The sequence below is a fragment of the Marmota monax genome, unplaced genomic scaffold, assembly GCF_021218885.2.
Source record: "Marmota monax isolate L192 unplaced genomic scaffold, Marmota_monax_Labrador192_F-V1.1 WCK01_AAM20220418_F8-fsc00226, whole genome shotgun sequence".
Classification (NCBI taxonomy): Eukaryota; Metazoa; Chordata; class Mammalia; order Rodentia; family Sciuridae; genus Marmota; species Marmota monax.
In genome coordinates, this window is record NW_026693142.1 from 896,039 (window position 1) to 920,774 (window position 24,736).

General features: G+C 46.2%; 1 long non-coding RNA gene across 1 annotated transcript; it reads left to right on the forward strand.

Moving 5' to 3' along the window:
* The first annotated feature begins 126 nt into the window (after positions 1-126).
* LOC124099911 (uncharacterized) lies at positions 127-24,667 on the forward strand. Its single transcript, XR_006854131.1, has 2 exons — positions 127-268; positions 24,279-24,667. It is a non-coding gene; the product is annotated as an uncharacterized LOC124099911 (long non-coding RNA).
* Positions 24,668-24,736: the final 69 nt, after the last annotated feature.

The window sequence follows — 24,736 nt, forward strand, 5'->3', positions numbered from 1 at the left end:
ACAGCGGGCCACTCCCCCGCGGGGCCGCAGTGAGCCGGTCCGGACCGCGGCGCGGCCCCTCCCGTCACCCCGCGCGGCCGCGGGCGGCGCATGCGCGGGGCGGGGCCTCGCTCTGGGGCGGGGCCTCGCGGGCGGCGGCCTTGGCGACCCACCCGGCGCGGATCTCCGGGCCCGGGCTGCGGGCGTGTGCCAGGGGATCTCCGGCGGCCCTTGGGGATCAGGCCTAGCGGGGCGGGAAGGCCCACAAGCAGCGCGCCCGGGAGAGCCGGTGAGACGACGGCGCGCGGCCGGCTACGCGGGGCGGGGGGCCGGGGCGGACGGAGGGCCCGGCGCGCGGCCGAAGGTGCTTGGCGCTTGGTCGTCGCCGCATTGTCGTCTCGCGGTGGTCCCCCTGAACAGCCCGAGGCCACTAGGCTGAGCCTGGCAGACCTTTACAGATGCCGAGAACGGCGCCCGCCTGCAGGATGACGCGCAGTTTGCCGGGCGCCGGATTTCGTGGCGGCGCGCGGCACCGGAGCCTCCAGGGCCCAGGGAAGGGTTGAGTGGAGACGGCGTCGGCGCGACGGTCGTGGGTCCCCAGACCGCATGCCTTTGTGTTGGCCTGCGTGAGCGAAGGGTCACTTAGCCCTCGGTGCGCTCGGCTACGCTCGGCTAGCAGAAAGGCGTGCGTGGTTTCAGGCTGAGGCTGGAGGTGGACCTCAGCCCGGGGTTTTCAGGTTAAAGCAATTTATGACCTTCCGCAAGGCCAGGTTGGGAGTCCTCGTGGACGTTCCCATCGACCTTCCCGAATGTGCACGGGGTCTCACTGCGCGCCTCGGGCAGGCCTGGAGGCATTCAGAATCGTCACGCAGAGCACTCATTTCACTGGGTCTCAGCCACTACCCACGAGTATTGAAAAATAAAATTGTTACTTGAAAAAAATTCATTTGTATAATAGATAAACTGACATCTTTTAAAAACTGACATCCTGTAGTCATGAAGAATGGAAATTGAAGTTTCAATGATAAACAGTAAATCTCATAAAAACACCATCTTAAGACAGGGTCCACATCTATAATATGGAATGTCCAACTGCAAAGTTACAGGAAAAATGCCCCATGGAGGCTTCCATTTTATATTCTGGATAGCTAGATCTTATCACTGATTTTTGTAACACTTAAAAGATGACCCACTTTAGGGTAATATTTCATTTCTGGAAGCTTCACATCTTTTGTGATTTGGAGGCATATACCACCCCAAATATAATAACCCTAGTGTAGATGAATTTTGAGTTTTTCCAAATAAATTCCAAGCATGATCATTTTGCTTGATAACCTTAAGTGAATAAACAGCCTGCTTACTGCTAATTTGGTAAATATAGTGATATGTTTTTCGTTTCCTCTTAGAAATTTAGATAACTAAGGAAAAGTCAAAGTAGGATTGAGAATATTTAGAATAGTACCTACTGAGATAAACCTGAGACCATTATTTAGATAAGAATTTCCAAATGGCTTTTTTAAAATGAATTTTTATATTGAATACCACAGTCTCTTAGTTTCATGGTCTGTTCAGTTTAGCTAGACACAGACCCCCTAAAGTTAGATATTAATGTTTAATAACTCTTTAGCCTGGATTTATAGGTCACCACACTCAGTCTTACATGAGAAGGACAGACCACTTAAGTTAGAGACATAGGCCAGAGTTTCATCACAGGAAAGGTCAGAAACCCAAAGGGCATCCTTTGTGGGGAGGTTTCAACAAATTGGTTCTGAGAGCTCAGTGCTACCACTAGTTGTGCAGTGTAGGAAAACTGAAAAAGCACAAGTTACCCCAAATTCCTGTTGAGATCCTTCTAGACTGTTCGATATAGATGTATTCTTCCTTTAAAAAAAGGTCACACACCATGCATTTCTTTTGCCCTTCAAGAGAAAGAAAATGTCAAGAATGGCCTTCCTTGTCTGTAAATAATAGATCACTTAATAGATACATGATACTCCATTGTTTGACTTGCTAATGGAAAATAACAATTCTGCTTTGAGGAAATAAAAATAATTGTTTATTCTGAGCTAAATATGAATGACCGTGCCCTAGGTAGTCAACTCCAGTTACCTGGAGAGATGCAGTTCCCCATGGAGAAGATTGGGCAAGCTCTTATAGACCACAGGAAATAGGTGGAGTCATCAGTAAGCAGACTGTCAAGGAGCTGGGAAACCTGTTCCAGGGAATTCAGGGGCTGTCTCCTGTCTCATTTCCCAGCCTTAAGGTTGGGAGAGGCCACAGGTTCATCAAGCTTAGCATACATTTATCCCGTGGCCACAAAGATGCGAAGTCAGACACCAAGGCCAACAAAAAGTGTGTTAAAAGGGTCCCAAGGTAGTCCAGTATAGTCTTGGCTTCTTAATGAACTCTGTGCTCCAAGAAGCTCCCAAATAAAAGTGCAGCCCCTACAGAGAACTTCAGTTCACAGCCTTCCATAATTTAATTCTGTGTTGCACATTCACCACTTCCAGTTTAACAATTACAAACGATGCTTTGATGAAGCAAATCCTCTCAAGATAGGAGTACATATAGGATGCAGTAAAGATAATTTTAAAATCTTTAATTACTTAATAGATATTTATTGGATTTGGGGTTACTTGCTTTATATGACAAAAATGAATAATGTGATACCATCCCGTGCTTTCAGATCAGAAACTCCCATCCCTGAGCACAGTGCCTGAGCTCAGAGCGCATTGGTCAAGAGGATTTGAATCACTGATTCTGAACCAGGCAGGCACTTTTGAAACCCCTGAAAGATAACACGTTTTCATCACCAGCCACTTGCATTGGCCAGAACCTAGGCTCATGACCCCAACCTCAACTGCAGGGGAGCTGGGTCTTCCTGTGTGACTAAGACATGGCATTGCCAATTTCTGTAATTTATGGTTTTTAAAGAAAAAAATCTACAAAATAAGATTTGAGAATACAAAATAAAATGAAAGTTTTTGAAGATAACTTTTTAAAAAAATCCTTAATTACTCAGTATTTATTGAATTGGGGTTATTTGTTTTATATGACAAAGATTCATAGTCTTTTTACAAAGTAAACCTCTAGGTTCATTTTTGCAATCGGTGTTTATCACAGGCCTGTAACCAATGTTGGGTATCTTTCATTTGACTGCCCACCCTCAGATCTAAACTATCCTTCACTGATTTCTACCCTAGTAGCTGACTCAAATAAATTACACAAATGGTCTCCCTGGTACTCGGGCTTGAATTGAATCTGACCCATGGGGACTTCCAGCAGGAACTTGAGAACTGAGGGGTGGGAGGGAGGTCATAGTGTGTTGATCTCCCACCTACCTTGGGAGGTCACCTTGAACTGGCAAAAGACCCTGTTCTACATGATCCCTCTTCCCTGCCTGGACATCCTTACCTCTGGACCTAAGGGGGGTGAGGTCTCCTTGATTCTTTCCCCAGGTTCCTTCCCCATTGTTCACTCTGCCTACACCTTCGTGAGTAGTCCCTTCATAAACTCTCAGGTAATTCTGAGTACAGGTGTCCTTATTATGGCCCTGTTATAATGGACATAAAACCTCAAAGGGATAGCAAGGTTTCTTACTTTAAAATATTGTCTGTTGGGGCTGGGGATATGGCTCAGCGGTAGAGCACTCACCTTGCATGTTCAAGGCCCTGGGTTCGATCCTCAGCACCACATATAAATAAATAAAATAAAGTTATTGTGTACAACTACAAAAAATAAATATTAAAAAAAATATTGTCTGTCCTGGAAAAACTAACAAACATGTGGACACATGAGCCAAACACTGATGGATTAATCGTGCGAGAGGTCCCTGTGCGCTGCTGAGGATGCTTGGATAGGTGGGCAGAGGGGAGTCACAGACGGGAGGAAGAGGCCAGAATGCTGGTACTGATGGAATAAAATTTTGCACATTTTAGATAGTACATCATCAATGATTTGATGTAAGGTTAAAAACTAGGGAATAATGAAAGACTTGTGTCCTGTGTGTGAAGATCGTGGAGTCCCATCACCAGAAGAGGTTGTTGCATTGAGACCTAATAATCCCATAGTTTACTAGCCATGTGAAGTTAAGAACCTCATGACAGCCTGGCTGTAGGATTCACTGCTTACTCTTGGGGATTAAACTATGTTTTCCCAACAGATATTATTAAGTCTTAACTAAGATTCTACCCCTGCCTGTAAATGTAGACTTATTTGGAAATAAGGTCTTTGCACAAGTTAAAATGAGGTTATACCAGATTAGGGTGGGCCCTAAATCTGATCACTCGTGTCCTTATAAGAAACATTAAATTTGAATACTTAGGGAAGATGCCAAGCAGTGATAGAAATGGAGTAGGAGTGATTCTTCCCTCAAGCCTTGAGAGAGCAAGGCCCTGCCATTTCCTTCATTTCTTACCTCCAGAACTGAGAGTAAGTTTCTGTTGTTTCAAGCTAACCAGTGTGTGATTTTTGCTACAGCAGCCCTAAGAAACCAATAACTGGGCATCCCTAAAGGACAGTCCCCAAACAAAAATTTTCACTCTTGAGTTATAGGAATGTGCATGCAAGCATTCCATTTGCCCATAGCTTTCAGATGTTAACAGGTAGGAAGAGTGAGCGAGACACCTGAAAAACACATTTTGCTGTGATGGGAGGGACAGAAGTCAAAAATGAAGCTAAAAGATTAAAATATTGGACCATGTTTAGAATTTATTTAAGTCAAACAGCATACCAAACCACAGGACTTGTAACTGTTACAGAACTGCGTGATTATTCTGCCAAGATAGTTAGTTCCGTTCTTTATTTTTTAGGACGTGCTTAGTGTTTGTTTGCTTTTTTTCCTGTCAGCATCACACAAGTCCAGTGGTCATCTGGACCAGGGTGGGTCATCTGACAGCTTCACTAGGCTGTGTGGTGGGCAGCTCCCAGGTTTCAGTGGTTCCCTGCAAAGGTCACTTCCCACTCCTTGTTGGTTGCAAGACAAGCACAGCTCTGTCCCTGAGTCGTCTTCCCTGTGCTCAGCAGAGGTGAGCACAGCTTTGGCAGCTGAGGAAGAAGCATAACAAAGGGTCATGGGGTAGTTCTACATAGTCTGTTCGGAACTCACCTGCATCCCACTGCCTATCCTCATTGCCAGGGCTGACATCAGTGTGGCAGCCACTCTTACTCCCTCTGGGAGGCACTGCAAGTCATGATGCAGTGAGCAGAAGATTCTGCCCAAGTGGCAGCAAGTAACTGAGGGCAGCCATGAAATCTGCTAATTGTCCTTCTTGACACAAAAGTGAACCTGGGCTCACACTGTATAGTCATTCGCTCCCCAGAGAAGTCAGTCAACCTGGGGCGATAATCCAGGAACTCGCTGGACCTCTACAGCAACTCCAGGTGTGGCCCCTCCGGGGCTTAGCTGAGCCCCTGTCCTCCCAGCATACCACTGGAACCTGGAGAGGATAACTGCCATGGGTGCCCATGTAGCTGGGGAGAAATGTGAGGCATGCAGCAGTTTGTGGATCAGAGCATCAGGGAGATGCCTCGGGGCAGGACTCCTTCCCTGTTCCTCTGTTCAGCTTTGATCACCAGCTAACTTCTGAGTTACCATGTACCAGCAGAACATGGTCCTGAGTCCCTGCTTTAAGTCAGGTGCAGAGGTGCTGGCCACCTAAATGGTAGGCAGAAAGCCTGGGTGAAAGCTTCTCTCCACCAGGCCTTGGAGACGCCTTTCAGTGGGTTCTCAGAAGGTCCTATTGGGACCATGGCCCATCATGTGGCCAGTTTGGGTTTATGTCCCTCCCACCCTGATTCAACCACTGGACAGGAGTCAGTCTCACTTCTAAAACACACTAAGGATGAGAAAAATGAGGCCCATAGAATTTAAGTGACTTGCTCATGGCCACAGTTACTAGCTGAGGTTAAGCTAAACCCATCCATCTTTTTTGGACTTATTCTATAAAAAATTTAAAAGGAGGGGCTGGAGATATAGCTCAGTTGGTAGAGTGCTTGCCTCACATGCACAAGGCCCTTTTGAAGTTGGTTGAATTGAAAGAGACAATTGTTAGATCTAAATTCAGAACTTCCAAATCTTAATGTCTTGTGTCAGTTTTAATTTTCTGATTTAATTAGTTTCCTAATTAGAAGGGTTAAATTAATTAACCTCATTATTTACTATATATTTAATGATTTCTCCTCTATAGGGAGTTACTTAATTTTCAATAATTGGAAAGCTTATGACAAGAGGGAATACCACCAAGTTCTACACTTATTGTGTTATGGTCAGCAGCTGGCATAGGACAGATTAATGGAAGTTTAAGTGAGATTTCACCCACTTTCTTCCCACTTGATTTGAAACAGAAATCTTGTAAAAACTTGGATTGGGATTGAATTAGTGGAATGTCCTTTATAAAAAGTATCCTGTAATAGAATTTTATATTGTAAGAAATAGCTTTATTACATATTGGACAATGAAATCATCAAGCATTAAATAATACTAAGTTTAATGAAAAGGACGATTTCTGAAATACTCATCTAGTTATCTAAGATTTACCATGCAAATATCACACAATACAGTATTGTGTTTCTCCTCAGACTTGTCAGTGGTGGGTGACATTTGGGAAGACACAGTAAAATAATCAGCCTAATGGATAAATGGCTTATGGGAATCAAATGTCCTGTTACTTCGTGTTTATGTATGTAAACATGTACACATTCCCATCTGGAAGAGCAGCCGAACAGGCCTGGGATGCAGCTGGGCGGCAGGACCAGGAATGCACTCCTGGCTGACTGGAGGAAGGTGATGCAGGGTGGGGTGTGCAGACGCCTAGAGAAGGGGGTCGGAGGCCTTCGGGAAAGAGCTGAGATGATGACTGTCCGTGTTTCTCAAAGGTCAGAATCCATGTGTCTCAATTTCCTACCAAAAAATTTTATGGGCTGAAATTGAGAGAGTAGAAATTGGTCTTTCACTTCATTCCACTCAGAGACTGTTTACCCCGTTCCATTCATGGTGAGCAAAGCAGTCCCCCTGGTTCCCTGACACTAGCCCAACAGTGTCCCCGTGGCTGTGACCTCCGAATTCCATGGCCCTCATTGAAGTCTGATCCACTGAGCCCGCTGCTGGACAACCCCTGTCTCCACCTCCAGCCTGGAGGCCCCTCTGCCACTGCCAGTGTTCATGCCTTCTTCTCACCACGCTGCAGTGCTGCCTTTCTCCAAACACGCCGACTTCCCACCTCGGCCATGGCTCTGGCCCATGGGAAGGAGCCCCTGCTCAGACCTGTCCTCCAGCTTGGCTCAAGTGCTCCATTTCATGACACATCTCTGAAGCCTGGAGAGGGAATTTCTTTGGTCCCTTCTACTAGTGATCATACACAAGTATAAACCAAGAACGAAACCGGAGTCCTTTGGCATGGGTCACGTATGACTAACCTAACCAAGCATGAGAGTGTCTTAACTGACTTTGTGGCTGGTGAGATTCTTCTCTGAACCATTTTCAGAGCAAGGAGTATAATCAGAACCAAAAGGACCCTCAAATGTGAGAGAGAACTTCATTTAAAATATCAAAAAGCCTTTGAGGTACTTCATCTCACCACCCCCACCTCACCCTCTCCCCTCCCCTACTCACATAGGTCTTTCCTCGCATGTCTCCCCCGCCACCAATATTTAGTATAGTGTCTGATGCCAAGTGGCGGATAGATAAATGTTTAATAGGATTTTTCACCCTAATTTTTAAGGCACCATCACAGATAATCAGGATTTTACAAATTTAAAATTCATCTCTTCTAGTGAAGTTCCTTTGCTGTGTTTTACTTTTCAGATGGAAAAAGAAGCCCACAGACATTAGGTTGGGAGCTTGCAAAGTCTTTTTTTCCATTAGAAGAAAATATTTTAAGCTCTGTGGTCCACACAATTGCCACTGCGACTTCTCGGCTCTGCCGCTGCAGCGCAATACTGGCCACAGACAGTGTGTGTGCTAAGGAGCTGTGTCCAACACACCTTTTATGCACAGGCCAGAAGGGGCTGGACAGACCTTGGCTTTGGATCCATGACTGGTTGAGCGTCTGAGGTCGGAGACCAACACCCAACAGACATTAGCTGGCTAACCAGCCGTGGGGCCCCAGCACGGCACCCTGCTTCCCCGAGATGGCTCTCTGACTCAGGAGGGGTGTCTGAAAGCTTGACCATCAGGGAAACAAGGGAATTAGGGCTAATTAATTAGTCAAGTCTTTGAAATCCACAGAGAAAAGAGCCTCAGAATAAGTGCAAACTGTCATCCTCAGTAATATATTTGTGGCACTTTCATTAAATTTTCTCTCAGATCTTGAAAACTGTATCTCCTGGCTGCAGAGATTTTCATTGCAGTATAATTATGAAGCCTCCCCAAATAATCACTTTTTAGTTTGTGATACTCGGTGGGGCACCATGCCAGCTGCCAAGGCCTGATGGAGCTGTTCAACTGGAGACTCATTAGCACAGCACAGGTGAAAATGAAGAGTGGTGGTGAAACTTGTTCCCAGAGTATAAAATGTAAATGCCCATTGTTCAGGGAGTTTCATGGAAAAAAAGAAAGAAAAGAACAGCAGTAATACAAAGAAAGTTAAAATACCCCGGCATCTATCATGATGAGATATTAGGTCCGCTTTCCACAGATACTAATGGAAGCCATCTTTACCACAAAGAGCGTGGATGTTTCAACATGTGATAGCCATTTTTATGAATGACATTCACAAAGACAAAGGGTCACTGGTTTGGTATGTGACTCGTTAAATGAGTTCATTATTGTTCATTTTAGTCTTTTTAAAAAAATTTTTTAGATGTTGATGAACCTTTATTTTATTCACTTATTTATATGCAGTGCTGAGAATCAAACCCAGTGCCTCACACATACTAGGCAAATGCTCTACCACTGAGCCCCAGCCCCAGCCCTGTTTTAACATAAGCAAGTGTTTGAGCTTTAACTGAGAACAAGTTTAGAGACTGCAAATCTAAAAGGGTATCTATGAGCTACTCTTTGTTCATGAACATTCTAATCCCAGTTAATTCTCAGGACACACTTTCAAAGATATTAAAAATCTAGCTCCATGGAAGCTCTGTTACTAAACTGTATTTCATGAACATGTGTCATAAGGAATTCTCTTCTCAGTTGTAAATCGGTTCAATTTTCATCACTTAAAAACTTAGTATTCTTGGGCTAGGGATGTGGCTCAAGCGGTAGCGCGCTCGCCTGGCATGCCTGCAGCCCGGGTTCGATCTTCAGCACCACATACAAACAAAGATGTTGTGTCCGCCGAAAAACTAAAAATAAATATTAAAATTCTCTCTCTCTCTTTCTCTTTAAAAAAAAAAAAACTTAGTATTCCTTAGAAAGACAAAGACAGTAGTATTATTTTTATTTATTTTTTATTTATAGTAGATTATTTTATTATAGTAGATTATTACTGATCAGGAGTATGGGTAAGATGAATCAAAACACAGGTCACATCAAAGACTTAAGTGCTGCCCCCGACCAGTGCATGCAGCTGAATTTAAGGTCGCTCCTGTGAATTTCCTGGGATATTAAATAAAACACAGACACATTTTATCTTTAAATCAAGCTTCAGGGCAGCTCCTCTGTTCTCTCAGCCTCAAGCTCCCCAAATGGGAGAGCGAGGAGAGTCAAAAGAGGCTAGCGAGAGAGCGAGCACATTCAGAAGTGAACTTTTATTGGGGGGGACCCTCATTCTTAGAAAGTTCCATCCAAAAAAGGTCAGGAGGGACAGGGTTACAAGGACAGGTGAGTAATTCCACTCCTGGGGCTACAGGAAGGCACGTCTACGTCTGAAGACACATTCTGCTACTTTGAGGATCAGGGCAATATCCAGTCACTACGAAAGTGACCAGCAGAACCTCTCTGATCACAGGAAGGAGAATGCCAGTCATTCAGTGAGACAGCCTCCCACACTTTAGAGTGAGACCCAAAACTTGAAAATGTGGAAAACACTTCAGGACATCAATTTGGATAAAGATTTCTTGATATGGCCCCCAAAACACAGGCAACAAAAGCAAAAATGAACAAATAGGATCACATCAAATTAGAGAACTTCTGTACAACAAAGGAAACCATCAACAGTGAGACGACTTGAAAAAATGGGAGAAAATATTAACCAGCTATTCATCTGACAAAAGTGGGGATGCAGAACATATAAGCACTCAACAACAAAAACAAAATTAAAGATGAGCACAGGATCTAAATAGACATTTAGACATCTCTGAAAAGAAGAAACACAGATGGCCAACACATATGAAAAAAACACCAGCCCTAATCATCAGGGAAATGCAAATCAGAACCACAGTGAGAAGTCACCTCATTCCAGCTAATTGGCTACTATCAGACAAAAGGTGTGCAGTGAAGATCTGGAAAATTGGGAACTCTTATCCATTGTTGGTTGGAATGTAAATTAGCTCAGCCATTATAGAAAAAAATGTGGAGACTCCTTAGAAACACAGGTACTATAGGATCCAGCGATCCCTCTATGGGGTCTGTATCCAAAGGAACTGAAATCTGTGTAAAGGACATCTGTTCTCCCATGTACATTGCAGTACCACCTAAAGTTGCCAAGTTATGGAATCAACCTAGGTGCCCATCAACATATGGATGGCTATGGAGATACGGTCTATGTATAAAATGAAATATTATTCAACCATGTAAAAGAATAAAATTCTGTCATTTGCAGTTACATGGATGGAACTGCAGGTCATTGTGTTAAGTGGAATTAGACACCACATGTTCTCACTTAGTATGGGAAGCTAAAACACTGGCCTGAAATAAGTAGAGAATAATGGTTACCAATGCCTGGGAAGGGTGTTGGGGAGGGCAGATGGAAAGAGAATGGTTACAGGGTACAGGGTGCGGTGGATAGGAGGCACAGCTGAGGTGTCGTAGATGGCATAGTCGTGTACAGCAATCAATTGAGTAATCCAAAATGGCCACTATTAGAACATTCCTAATACAAAGAAGCAACAAAGATATGAGGTGATAATACAATTACCCTGATCTGATCTTTTTAAAAAATATCTCCTCTGTGGCCTGGCGCGGTGGCACACGCCTGTAATCCAAGCAGCTTGGGAGGCTGAGACAGGAGGATCACGAGTTCAAAGCCAACTTCAGCAACAACAAAGCACTAAGCAACTTTGTGAGATTGTCTCTAAATAAATAGGGCTGGGGATGTGGCTCAGTGGTCGAGTGCCCCTGAGCTCAATTCTTGGTACCAAACAAAAAACCCTCATGTGTTAAAAAAACAGAAAAGGAAAGAGATCATAGAAAGAGACAGGGCAGGCCTGACTGGATGGCCTCGGCTTCCCGCTCTGCCCACCGTGGGGTAAAGATCCACGTCAAGGATAGAGGTGTTCCTCTCGCTCCGAGTTACCCCACAGCCCCAGGGAGGGCCCGTCTGTGGGGGGCAGAGGAAGTCTGGAGAACAAAGGACAACCTCAACGACATGAAAACAGTTTGTCTCTAGAGTGTTTTTCAGGCACCCTCGATCACAGAATGTTTAATAGAGTTCTGGACAACTCTAGCGTCTTCCTGAGAGAGGGCACTCGCTGAGTGTGAAGCGAGCTGGGAGAACTCTCACAGAGGCACCAAAGCCAGGGGAGTCGGCGACCTTGTGTGCTCCATGTTCTATTCCTGTGAGGTGCAAGTACCGTTCCTTCCAGCTTCTCAGGCCAGTAAGGGAAGATGGACCAGCAGCAGCAAAATGTATGAGCTGACCCTGACCCAGGGGCCTTGGCGAGGAAATGAAGACACAAAGAAGTGGTTCAACCTGCGCTTTTTATTCTGCATTCAAAGAAGAGTGGGATTGTGGGAAAATATGATAGGGCAAAGACTGGGAGCCAGGGCTGACACGCTGGGGGAACACAGTAGGAGCTCTTCCCAGCCCTCGCTTGAGGGTCTTAGGCCTGCTTCAGGGCAGGGCCTTCCTGCCACTTCCCAAATTCCTTCAGCTTGAAAGCTCAGTGTGCCAAGGAGACTGCGGCAGCACCTCCCAGACCCCATCAAGTGTGGGACCAGCACAAAACTGGACTTGTACGTTCTATGTTAGGCTTTGTGACGTACGGATTTCATTCTGCACACCCACGACATTCACTAGAATCAGAGACAGAAGCTTCCTCCCCACTGCTTTTTGCAGTGGTACCTGCATAAAGATTGACCAGAGATTGGCAGGCTTGAAACCCTGTCCCTGGATATCTGCCCAGTGGCCATTCCTGGTGTTTTAGTCAGCTCTTTCGCTGCTGTGACTAAAAGATCTGACCAGAACAATTTTCGGGAAGAAGAGTTTATTTGAGGGCTCAAGGTTTCAGAGGTCTCAGTCCACAGAAGGCCGGCTCCATTCCTCAGGGCGAGGTGAGGCAGGACATCATGGCAGAGGAATGTGGTGGAGGGAAGCAGCTCACAGGGTGGTCAGAAAGCAGAGAGTGACTCCACTCTCCAGCACAAATGTATGTCCCCAAGCCACACCCCTTCCCACCTCCTCCAGCCTCACCCCAGCACCTCAGTCACCTCTCATTTATCCCCATCAGGGGATTAATAAGTTAGGACCCTTACAACCCAATCGTTTCTCCTCTGAGCCTTCTTGCACTGTCTCACATGTGAGCTTTTGGGGAACTTCTCACATCCAAACCATAACACCTGGAATCTATAGTAGGGCAGTGGCTTTATTTCCCATCAAGGGTTGTTTTCAATTATAAAATGCTGAATTCCAGCTCTCTTACTGCTAAATAAAGACCCAGAACTGCAGAGAAAGGGCAGAGGCCTCACCAGGGCCCTGGGGTCCCACCCAGCTGTCTTTTCTCCCCCACTCCACACTGGCCCATTGTTTACTTGGCTCCCTTTTTCCAATCCTCTTCCATCTTGTTTGATTGATATTTTGCTTCCTTTCCATTCTCTACTGCCAAGAGAGCAGCTTTTATCAATAAAGTAAGACAAGCTACAGGAAGTTAAATCGGGTCAATTTAATGTGGAAACATGCTGTTCTCACCTTGAATCTTACAAAACCAATTTGGCTCATGAAAGTGAAGCATTTTGTTAGAGGATTTTCATCCTTAATGGCAAAAGCAGTCTTGCCTCTGTGTGCGTTCATACGTGTGCATGAGGGCTCTGCTGTCTCTGGGAGCTTGCTCCGATTCCCTCCAGGAACAGCCTTAGGCTTCCGGGTAGCTGACGCACACATCCACCTTACCAATCCAGGGGCCCTGTGACGAAGGCCCATGGAAAACCACATCCACCCACGGCCAACCTGGGTGTTGCCAAGGCAAAGGAATACAGAATGAGAAGAAGAAGAAAGCAGAAGTGTGATCTACCGTCTGTATCCGGAAATTAAGCATGGTTCAAGGCAATGTCCGCTGCACAAAGGATGGCGTGGGCATGGCTACGTTGTGTCCACTCTGCTGGGAATGCACTTCTCAGCATTCGCTTCCAGGCATGGTTGGGGTAGGCACTGTCCTGAAAGGCATTTGCCCATGGTTCGCAAGGCAGACGTGGGTCACCAACCATGTTTTTCATATGCTCCAGAGGCTGGTGCAGGGCATGGGACACTGGTGCAGCCCATGCACATTGTCACCTTTCTGCTGGCCCATGGAACTGGTGGCAGCAGCTGCACCCGCAGCACTTCCTGCTCCTGCTAGGTCCTCCTTCAGCTCTCCCACCTCCAGGGCCAGAGTGTTTAAGTCCTGCAGCGTCTCCTGGCCACCCACTCACTGAAGCTGGAGGATTAAGCTTAGTGAGAGACTAGTGAGGGCTCCAGCTGAACCCCACCCAGTGCGGTGCAGAGTGGCTCCCTCCTCTGGCTTCCTTCCCGCCATGCCCCGGGCACAGCCCTGCAGCCCCACTCAGTGGCTGTGGTCAGGGCTCAGTCTCTGAGGCGGACCCCTTGAGCCCCCCTTTCTGCTCTGCTCCTAGGTGAAGGCCAGATTCAGGGTAGGCGCTAGACACATTTGCCCTCCTTTCCCTCCCTCTAAAGCTTCAACTCTGATTCCATGTGCCTGTGTCCTTAGGAACCTACCCATTATTTCCTCTTCCTTTTATTTCTTCAGCCTCTCCTTATGGGGTCCTCAAGGAAGCCTTTAAGTAAGCTCACACTTTTGCAAACTCCCCCACCTCCAGTCTCCTCTAGCTTCTCCTTGTTTCCTCCTTCCTCTGGAAGGAGTTGTGTTTAATGTTTCTCTCTTCACGTCCCAGCTCCTCAGCCCATCTGAACTGACTTCCCCTGACAATTCTCCAGGTACCAGTGACCACCATATTATTAAATCCACTCGCAGTGTTAGCCCATGTCCAGTTGACCCCTGGCAGCCAGTGATGCTGTTGACCTCTGTCCTTCATGAAACACTCTTCCTGCTGGGCCTCCAGGCTGGTACACAGGGGCTCGCTCTCTGCATGGCCCAGCTTATTTTCTCAGAGGCTATCCCGGTGCCTGTGGGGTCGATTCTCCCTATTGCAGGTTGAAGATTGTGTGTCCCAATTCCCATGTAAAAATCCTTACCCTAATGACACAGCTCTAGGAGGTGATTAGGTCATGAGGGTGGAGCTCTCTTCATGGGATTATTGCCCTTATAAGTGACCCAGAGAGCTCTCTTGCCCTTTTCCCTTTATGAGGACACAGTGAAAAGCTCCCTCTGTGAACCAGGAAGTGGCAATCCAGCTGATAGCAATGCACTGGGGACTCACAGCCTCTAGAATTGGGAGAGATGAGGGTTTCTTGCTGAGCTGCCTGATCTGTGCATTTGTGTTGTGCAGCCCACATGGTCTGAGACCACCCCACACTGAGGACTCACCTCAACCTCCAGCTCCACTGCCTTCAGACCTGCAGTCCTATTTAATATCTCAAAGAACCACAAACTCAACACTCCAAAAATCAAACTCACATTTTATACTAAAGTGTGGTTCTTTCTCTTTTCCACATCATGAAAGAGCCATTCATCCAATTATGCAGGTCAGAAGCCTAGACCTTCACACCTCCATCTCTCCCACCCTCTCAGCTCACGCAGCATGTATCCCCCGGATGTGACCCCTACATTTCTCGTGAATGATCTTCATGTTTCCATCTTCACCCCACCCATGCACCAGAGTCCACGTGACCATCATCATGAGTCAACACTACTCTAGTGACCTCCTTGCATCCCACCTGAGCTCCCCCGTTTTTCCTCTATACAGTCCCCAAGCATATCTTCAAAACACAAATCTAATCGTATTATCTCCTGTTTTTTAATATACTCCAACAATTTCCCCTGTTGCATGGTCCAAAATGCCATGTCTGACTGCCTGTCTCACCTTTCCAGTATCAAGCAGTTCACATACATGTAATTGGAGTTTCAGAAAAAGAGGCAAGGGATGGAAGGAAAACATTTGAAGAAATAATGAATGATATTTTTCTTTTCTGATATAAAATGTAAACCCTCTATTTACTAAGAACACCCCAAAATGAATAGCTCAAAGAAAACAACACCAAGGCATATAATCATCAAATCATGGAAACCACCGTCTGGGAGAATGCCGCAGTCCGGCTGCAGCAAAATAACCCGGGGGGTGATGAACAACTTGTGAATGTTGATACAGCAGGAGTGGAAGCCCTTTATTGCAGGACAGGAGCAGTATTTATACACTCCACACAGCTTATCTAATTAGCATAAACTAGATACAGCAGTCAACCAATCAGGAATCTCCACACTTAATGGCTTGCTTTGTTACTTCTCAAACCACTCCCTCTGGCATTTTGCCAGGCACCATCCAGACTTGTTTACGAACTTTAACATTCCCCTGGCAAAATGCCAGGTGTTATTTTGACTTGTTTACAGACTCTAACAGGAGAAAACATTTGCAATTCATGCATCTGGCAAAAGACTTGTAGTTAGAAAATATGAAGAACTCCCATAACTTGACAATAAGATGACAAAAAAATCCTAAAAACTGTAAAGATGGGCAAAAGATCAGAACCACTATCTTACAAGAAAGGGAGCATAGCGGTCAGTGAGCACCTTGGGTCAGCACCTTGAGCCATTCAGGAAACACAAGTCAGAGTGACAAGATCCTATGTCGTGTCCAGGTGTCCAGTGAGACAGCTCACATGGGGAAGACTGGCAGCACCAGGTGTGGCTAAGCATGGGGCAGCTACAAATCCTGCGAATTGCCAGTGTTAGTGGGGAGTGGTGCAGCCATTTGGAGAATGGCCCGGGAGTTTCACATAAGGGAAACGTTTACCACATGACTCAGCAATTCCACGCCTTGGCAGATTTACTCAAAAGAAATAAAAAAGTACAACCACAAATTGCTTATACACAAATATTCCCAGTCTTGTTAGTCCTAAAACTGCAAGCCGGACACCATATGAGGTGCTTTGAGTGCCGAATTACAAACACAGTGTGGTATATCCATTCAATGGGATACACATAAATGAACCTTAGAAGTACTCTGCTGACGCATGGTAGAAACGGATTACATTTATGAGATGTTTTGGAATAGGCAAAAATGTAGCCACAGAAATAAGAAATTGCCTGATTTCAGAGGAATCTTTCTGGAATAACAGAAATATTCCATACCACACTTGGCATGGCCATTACATGATAGTGACTTGTCAAAACTTATTGAACTGTGCACTTAAAATGGGTATATTTTGCTGTATTAAATCATACCTTGATAAAATTGATTTCTAAAGTGATAGGAAATTAACTATACTGATAACCAATTATCTCCAAAATAAGACTATTTTTTCTAATCTCCATATGTTAATTTTTACTAATAATTGTCTATGTTTTAATAAGTGATGGTATGATTTAGATTCTTTGGAAGTTATTGAGCAGGGGAATAATATGGTCTGATTTGTATTTTTCTTTATAGACTTTATGTTTTTTTAAGCGGTTCTAGTTTCATAGCAAAATTTAGTGGAAAATCACACCAAACCCTGTAAAGATGTACAATTACTGTATATATATTAAAAACAGGGACCAGGGGTGTAATTTAGTGGTTAAGCATGTGCTTAGCAGTCACAGGCCCGGGGTTTAAGCTTAGAATCAAAATTAAATAAAAATAAATATTTTTAAAAAGAATAAATTCAAGTGGAGAGTGTACTGTTCACATGAGCCCCCAACCCCCCAGGTGCACAGCCTCCCCATCATCAGCGTCCTCCACTGGAGCGTCCTCCACTGGAGTGTCCATTTCTTAGGATGAACCTTCACTGAAATGGCATTCCCACTTGGAGTACACAGCCTACATTAGGTTTCATTCCTGATGAACATTCTGTGAGTTTGGATGGATATATCATGTGCATTTTTTTTAAGAGAGAGTGAGAGAGAGAGAGAGAGAATTTTTTTAATATTTATTTTTTAGTTATCAGCGGACACAACATCTTTGTTTGTATGTGGTGCTGAGGATCGAACCCGGGCCGCACGCATGCCAGGCGAGCGCGCTACCGCTTGAGCCACATCCCCAGCCCCATTATGTGCATTTTTTAATGGTCCCTATTGATGATGGATGCATGTGATTTAGGTTCCCAGATGCGCCAAGCACTACCTACCTCCAGCTTATAGCGTCCACCCTCGACCTGGTCCACTCCTTCATGCTACCTGATTATGGTTGAACCACGAAGCAACTCCAATTTTGAATCAAATTAAAGCAAGCTTATATTTTCTTTGTTTACACAAAGAAAGCTGGCCAGGACTGTCTCTCCCTAAGCTATGCATCTGGCAAAAGACTTGTAGAGGTCACCATCCCAGCTCTCCAGGAAGGGGGGTGTCTTGAGAACTTATAGCTAACAGGATTTTGACAAGCGTAAGACAAAGGCAGAAGGTCAATGATCTACATGGCTTAACATTTCAAGGTAGGGAATAAATTCAGATCCCAACATCAGAATTTATGAGGTGCCGCTAAGTTTTCAGAGAGGGTTGTTATCTGGTCCGGGAAAGCCAGGCATGGGTGAGGTCAAGGCACGGGCAGGAATTCCAAATAAGTTTAGAAATTGCAGTAATTTATAGTAAAACAGAAATTAACTTTTCATGACTTTGTGACGAGATGGCTCCCAATCTTAAGATAGAACTAGGCTGGGTTCAACAATTAAACTCAAGCACTTTTGAGTTTTAGTGACTCCAGGAATTTTACAGGCCCAACCCAGGGCCTTGGTCCAATGGGCAGCAGGATGAAGCTTATGCCCCTGAGAGTGATATGCAAGATGGCAGGGTGTGTGTGTGGGGGGAGCTTAGTCAGCTTTTCTTGCTGCTGTGACTAAAGACCTCATCAGAACAATTGTAGAGGAGGAAAAATTTATTTAGGAGCTAACAGTTTTCGAGGTCTCCATCCATAGACAGTGTCGCAATGGGCAAAAGTTGCGACTTATGCAGCTGAGGGGAAATATAAAGAATGACCAGGCGCTTCTGCCCTTTTCAGTGCTTTGTTCACTCAAATCACTGAATACAATTTCACTCTATAGGTTCTTGATCAAGAAAATGATGAACTTTAATGCTGGGCACTGCAATAGACACAATCAATTCACAACAAACAATTCTAGATTAACTCTAAGCACTGCAAACACACTTAATCATGACAGGCTTGTGACAGACATTCCCTCTGCGTGCTAAGCTCAAGTGTCAGATCAGAAATCTCAAGGCTTAGGCTCTAAGACCAGCAGATGCACACTCACTCAGACCAGGGTCATCAGGTCAGGAACCAAGGCAGGCTTCACCTGGGGTGGAGCTGACAGCAGGCTGAGAAGGTCATAAGGAGAAGTCCTGGCTCTCACGGAGTCAAGATGTGGCTGTAGAGTTTGAGAGTGGTGAGGAGGATGCAGAGGATCAGGTAAATGAGGAGAAGAATTGGGATGTCAGTCCAGGTCCTCATCAGGTTCTCCAGCGTGAGGATATCAGTGTCAGCTGGTTGAATGTCTGCTCATTTGCTCCATTATTTATACTAAATTTGGGGGCTTCTGACCATCTTTTCAATCCCTATCAGCTGTTACTGGATTTCTCAGTGATGTCATTTGTCCTGAGGTTAAAGCATCTGGTCAGGTGGTCCCCACCCTGAGATTCTCTTATCAGGGTGAGAGCAACATGCCAGAGGCTTTACTCTGAGTCTGTCAGGGTGAGGAGAAGTGACTTGTTTGTGCCTGAGGGCCACGCTGGAGGGCTCCATTAGCCTTGCCTGATGAGACTGCAGGTTTCAAACTGGAGTTTTAAAATGGAGTTGCTTAGGCTAAGGGCCATCCTTACAGACAACAGCCTCCATTCCTCAGGGCTCAAGGTGAGGCAGGACATCATGGCGGAAGAGTGTGGCAGAGTGAAGCAGCTCATGTGGTGATCAGAAAGCTGAGAGAGGTCCCCACTCACCAGATACAAATATATACCCCATAGCCACGCCCCAGTGAGCCACTTCCTCCAGCCACACCCTACCTGCCTCTAGTTATCACTCAGTTAATGCCAGCAGGGACTAATTCACTGATTAGGTCAAGGCTATGTCCAATCATTTCTCTTCCAAACCTTCTTGCATTGCTCCCATGTGCCATTTGAGGGGTCACCCCATCTAAACCACAACAGGAAGACAGATCCTAGGTGGAGCTGGCAGGACGGGAGATGATGTGGTAGTAAACCATTCAGACCTGGGATCAAGGACCAGAGAGGAATAGCTGTCCCTACCCACCCTGCCCGACCTGCCCCCTGCCTTGATCCTCCTATGATGCTGGAGACTATGGCCCAGAAGGCGGATCTTACCTTTCTATGGCAGAAACTTAAGAGAAAAAAGAAAAAGGGCACTCAAAATTTATTACAGGCCTGAGGCCTGGGAGTACACTCCTGAGTCTTTCATTTCACAAGCGCCTGCATTTGTAGGTTGACGACCCTCCCCACCATATGGGTGTTTCTGAAGGAGTGGTGACACCAGCCCCAAACCCACCTATGCAGAGCTGCCCCCTGGGGGTAGGAAAGTGAAAGCCACCTGTTCTGCTCACGCCAGTTGCAGCAGGGCTGCAGCCCAGGGTTTTCACTGCTCCATAGGCTGGAATTGTGGCTTGGCTCTTCAGTCTTTAACACAGCCAGATCTTGTGCTGGTGCCTAAGCCTCGCGCTGCAGCTATGCACACAGAAGCAAACCTGGGCGTGACGTGGCTCTGTGCCTGCTTGCTTCCAGGTCGCTGGCCATGCAGGCTTTTGAGTTGTTTTTATCAAAGTTGGATTAGAGCTTGCAAGGTTCTCCCCAGTGTACTGCTGGTGGTCTGCCCTTTCTGAAAGATAGTACTTCCAAAAAAAATTGTTACAGCTAGTTCTTTTGGCATTTACTTGTTTTTAAATAATGGGCTTGTGCTGTATTTCTGAACTTTTCACTTTTAACCGTGACGTGTTGATGCCTGATTGTGGGAAATGGAGATGGCTGCACCTCTCCACTCACACTCTCTCCTGTGTAAAAGCTCTCAGTGAGCCGCGTGGGTACTGTCCTCAAACAGTTGGCTCTCGGGGCACTTTGATCACACCCCCTCACCCAACGCTGTCTTCCTGCAATATTCCTCAGCTTTGTCTTTCCATTAGGTTAGCCTGACAAGCCCCTGTAACTGGTGTCTTTGCTGAGGTGTCTCTACTGGGGCCCTGAGCATCTGGTCCCATTCTGCACCAGCTGATGCCTGAGGTCCTGCAGCCTCCCTCTCCACCTCTCCTTCTCCTGACTGGACGGATCCCTTTTCTTCTGCTGCCAACATCTCCCTCTTCCTTCCTAGGGTACCTAGGGTCTCCTATGAAAACATGCATGGCAGGTAACAATTTTAAAGTCCTCTCTGATAACTAAGGAATTGATTTCTGTTCTACACCCAACCTTGGCTAATTTGCTAGGATACAGAATTCCACACTGAACATAACTTCTCAGTTTTAAGGACGTGGCTTCATGGTCCACAGCCTCCAGCATCATTTGTGAGACACCTGGTGTCATCCCAGGCCTGGCTTGTGTGAGACGCTGCTTTTGACTCCCTCTATGCAGATGTGGAGAAGTGTTCACTGCCCCCACCACCCAGTTGCCATGGAAACGTGCCTTGATTTTTGGACTGGGCATTCTTGGAACTTGTGGAACCCTTCCAGTTTGGGAGCTTGAGTTCTCTGGCTCTGACAGAGCAGCCCCTGCCACACGTGCCACGGGGCCTTGAAACTAGCACTCCCGTGGAAATGGAAATACTTCAAGTATATTGGGTTAAAGAAAATGAAATATATTATCAAAATTAGCTTCATTTCTTTTTTCTTATATTTTGAAAAATGGAAGTAGAGGGCTGGGGCTGGGGCTGAGTGATGGAGCACTTGCCTGGCATGTGTGAGGCACTGGGTTCGATTCTCAGTGTCACGTAAAATAAATAAAGGTCTGTCAACACTTAAAAAAAAATGCAAGTAGAGACTCACACTTACAGCTCTGTTCTAGAGAAGTCATCAGGAACCATGTCTTTGAAAATTTCTTGCCCTTTTTCTTTTCCTTAAGTCCACACTCCTCTATCAATAGCCTTTGTTTGTTTGTTTGTTGCTGTCCTGAGGATGGAACCCAGGGGCCCTCTACCACTGAGCTACATCAACAGTCCTTTTTATTTTATTTTATTTTAAATCTTGAGACAAGGTCTCCCTAAATTTCCCAGGCTGGCCTTGAACTTGCCACCCTCAGCCTCCCAAGTGACTGGATCACAGGCGTGCACCACTGCACCCTGCTCCACGGCTTTTTCTTTTTTTAAAGTCCTTTGAATTTTCATGTAGATTTTACTGAGAGCTTTTTCTTTTATTTTCTGATTTTGTTGCATTTTTCTACTTTCTTGAAGAATTTTGAAAAACTTGTCTTCTACTGAGTTTTTTAAAAAAAATTATCATGGAAATTTGTAGACTTATGCAAAATAGAGTGTCACTAGGGGGCAAAATTGCAATGTATGCAGTCGAGGGGAGAAATAAAGAATGTCCACACGCTTCTGCCCCTTTCGATGCTTTAGTCACTCAAACTGCTCCATACAATTTTGCTCTATACCTTCTTAATCAAGACACTCCTTAATGCTGGGCTGCAATAGACATAATCAGTTCCCAGCAGACAATTCTAGGTTAATTCTAAGCACTGCAAAACACACTTAATCATGACAGGCTAATGACAGTCATTCCCTCTGCAGGCTAAGTTCAAAAGTCTCAAGCCTTAGGCTTTATGTCCAGCAGATGCCCACTCACTCAGACTGCGGTGACCAGGTCTGGAACCAAGGCAGGCTTCTCCTGGGGTGGAGTGGATGACCCATTGAGGAGAGGGTCATAGGAAGAAGCTGTGGCTCTCACCAGGGTCCAGACAGGGCGGTAGGGTTTGAGAGTGGTGAGGATCACGCAGAGGATCAGGAACGATGACAATGATGGGATGTCAGGTCCTCATCAGGCCTCCAGCCCGAGTGCACCCTTGTTTTGGCTGGCTGAATCCCTGTTCATTTGCTCGATCATTTATACTAAATTTTGGGGTTTTTTGACCTCCCTTTCAATCCTTATCAGCTACCACCGGATTTCTCAGTGACATCATTTACCCTGGGGTCAGAAACATCTGGTCTGGTGGTCTCCACCCCATCAGGCGAGGACAGCCTGCCAGGGGCTTCCTCTGTTTATCAGGGTGAGGGGAAGGGACTTGTCTGAGGCCACAGTGGAGGGCTCTGTGGGTGTGCCTGGTGAGACTGCAGGTTTCAAATGGAGTTTTGAAACCTGCAGTCTCAGCCGAAACAAGGATGCACTTGAGTGGGAGGCCAGATGAGGACCTGACATCCCATCACTTGTCATCGTTCCTGATCCTCTGGGTGATCCTCACCGCTCTCAAACTCTACTGCCTCATCTGGACCTTGGTGAGAGCTGCAACTGTCAGATCAGGCGAGGCGGGCAGCGACCAAAGGAGGCAGATTTAAAAGGGCCGCTGAAGGAGGCTTTATTGAGACATCACTCCCGGGCGGAACTCGATCAGACCCACAGAGGGGACAGGAGAAGGGTCTGAGGAGAAGCTCCTCTGGACTTTTATGGGGCTTACAGCAGGAAGAGAAGGGCTTGGGACAGGAAAAGGTGTTTCTAGGGTCCCTTGCCCCCTTGGAGTTGGTCAGGGGAGCTGGCTGAACTCCAGGATTGGCCAGGGGGTCCTGCTGATTGACAGGCTTTTCCGCTGGCATCGGGCTGCTTTGTTCTAAGTCGCCACCAAGTCGCCACCAAGTCGCCACCACCGACCTAACAGCAACTTCCCCATAGGACCCTCTCTCAATGGTTCAGCCACTCCACCCCAGGAGAAGCCTGCCTTGGTTCCAGACCTGGTCACCGCAGTCTGAGTGAGTGGACATCTGCTGGACATAAAGCCTAAGGCTTGAGACTTTTGAACTTAGCCTGCAGAGGGAATGCCTGTCATTAGCCTGTCATGATTAGAATTAATCCGGAATTGTTTTTAGTAAATTGATTAATCTAGAATTGTTTGCTGTGAATTGATTTTGTCTACTGCAGTGCCCAACATTAAACATTGACGTTTTCTTGATTAAGAACCTACGGAGTGAAGTTGTATTAGTGATTTGAGTGAATAAAGCATTGAGCGGTGGTAGCTGTGACATTCATTTATTTCTCCCCCTCGACTGTATACATTGCAACTTTACCCCCTCGTGACAACAGGGCAGGCTGAGGCCTCTGTCTCTCTGTCTGCCATTGGCAGGCAGCCACATTTTCTCCCACCCCAACTGCGAGGGAGGAAGGCCAATATCCCCAAATAATCAAGGTTTTCTGTCAGGAAGGGGAAATGGATTCTTGTGGATATGACAGTGAAAGAAAGATAGAAAGGAAGGGAAAGAAGGGAGGAGGAGAGGGAGGGAGGGAGGGGAAAAATCTTTTATAAGTCCTTGCTTAGCATCTGGGTGGCCATCTTAAGTGACAGGCGGCATTTTAAGGAAAGGTTTTGCTTTCCCACCCTTGGGCCTTTCTGAGAAAGGCTCACCACTCCCTCAAACCCACCCAGCCCTTCACCACCTGAATTCTTTCCCGCCCAAGGATGTACCAGTCCCCCTTAATCGCCCACCTGAGGACCCCAGCTCTAATCCCTGAGCCACCCCCATAAAAGTCTCCAACCCCAGGTCTTATTGCCTCTCTCCACTATGGAGGGATGTGCCTTTATTTGTCACCTCTGACCCACAGACTGTCTCCTGTCTCTCTGCCTGGTCTCCGCCTTGCATTTCTCGCTCACCGTGTCCGCCTCCTCGCTGTCCTTTCACCTTTCTCTCTCTGTCCGGGGGCAAAACCTAAACATGAAGACTCCTGTCCTCTTTTACTTCACAAATGTAACCCAGCCCCTCGCCCCCTTAGGTGTCCGGATGGGACTCAGGACACGCCGCCGCCAGCTGACTGCGGAATCCACCCGCACTCGGACACACCTCTGTATGTTGGAGAGAGCTCTGGAATGACCTCTTGCAGAGAAATCCACACCCCAGCAGTCCTGCTGGTGAGGGTGCCTCCCCTCCGGAATCAGCTGCATAAAGACGGTGATGGCAGAACCAGACCTGGCTGTGAAATGAAAGTAAAAATGTTATGGTGAGAAACTGGCCTGGGAAAGGGGCCAGTTCCCCTCCCCTCTCTCAGGCTTTCTCCAGGAAGCCTAATTGACCTTTGGGGTTGTAGATAACTTCCCCTGCGGGTCTGACTGAGAAACTGATGTGACTCCATTTTAAAAAATAAATAAATAATAGCAGCTTCTACCTCAAGGCCTGTCCTAAGGAAGGGGGCATGACCCTTGTTCTTGGAAAAACCCACAGAGCACTCCTAGG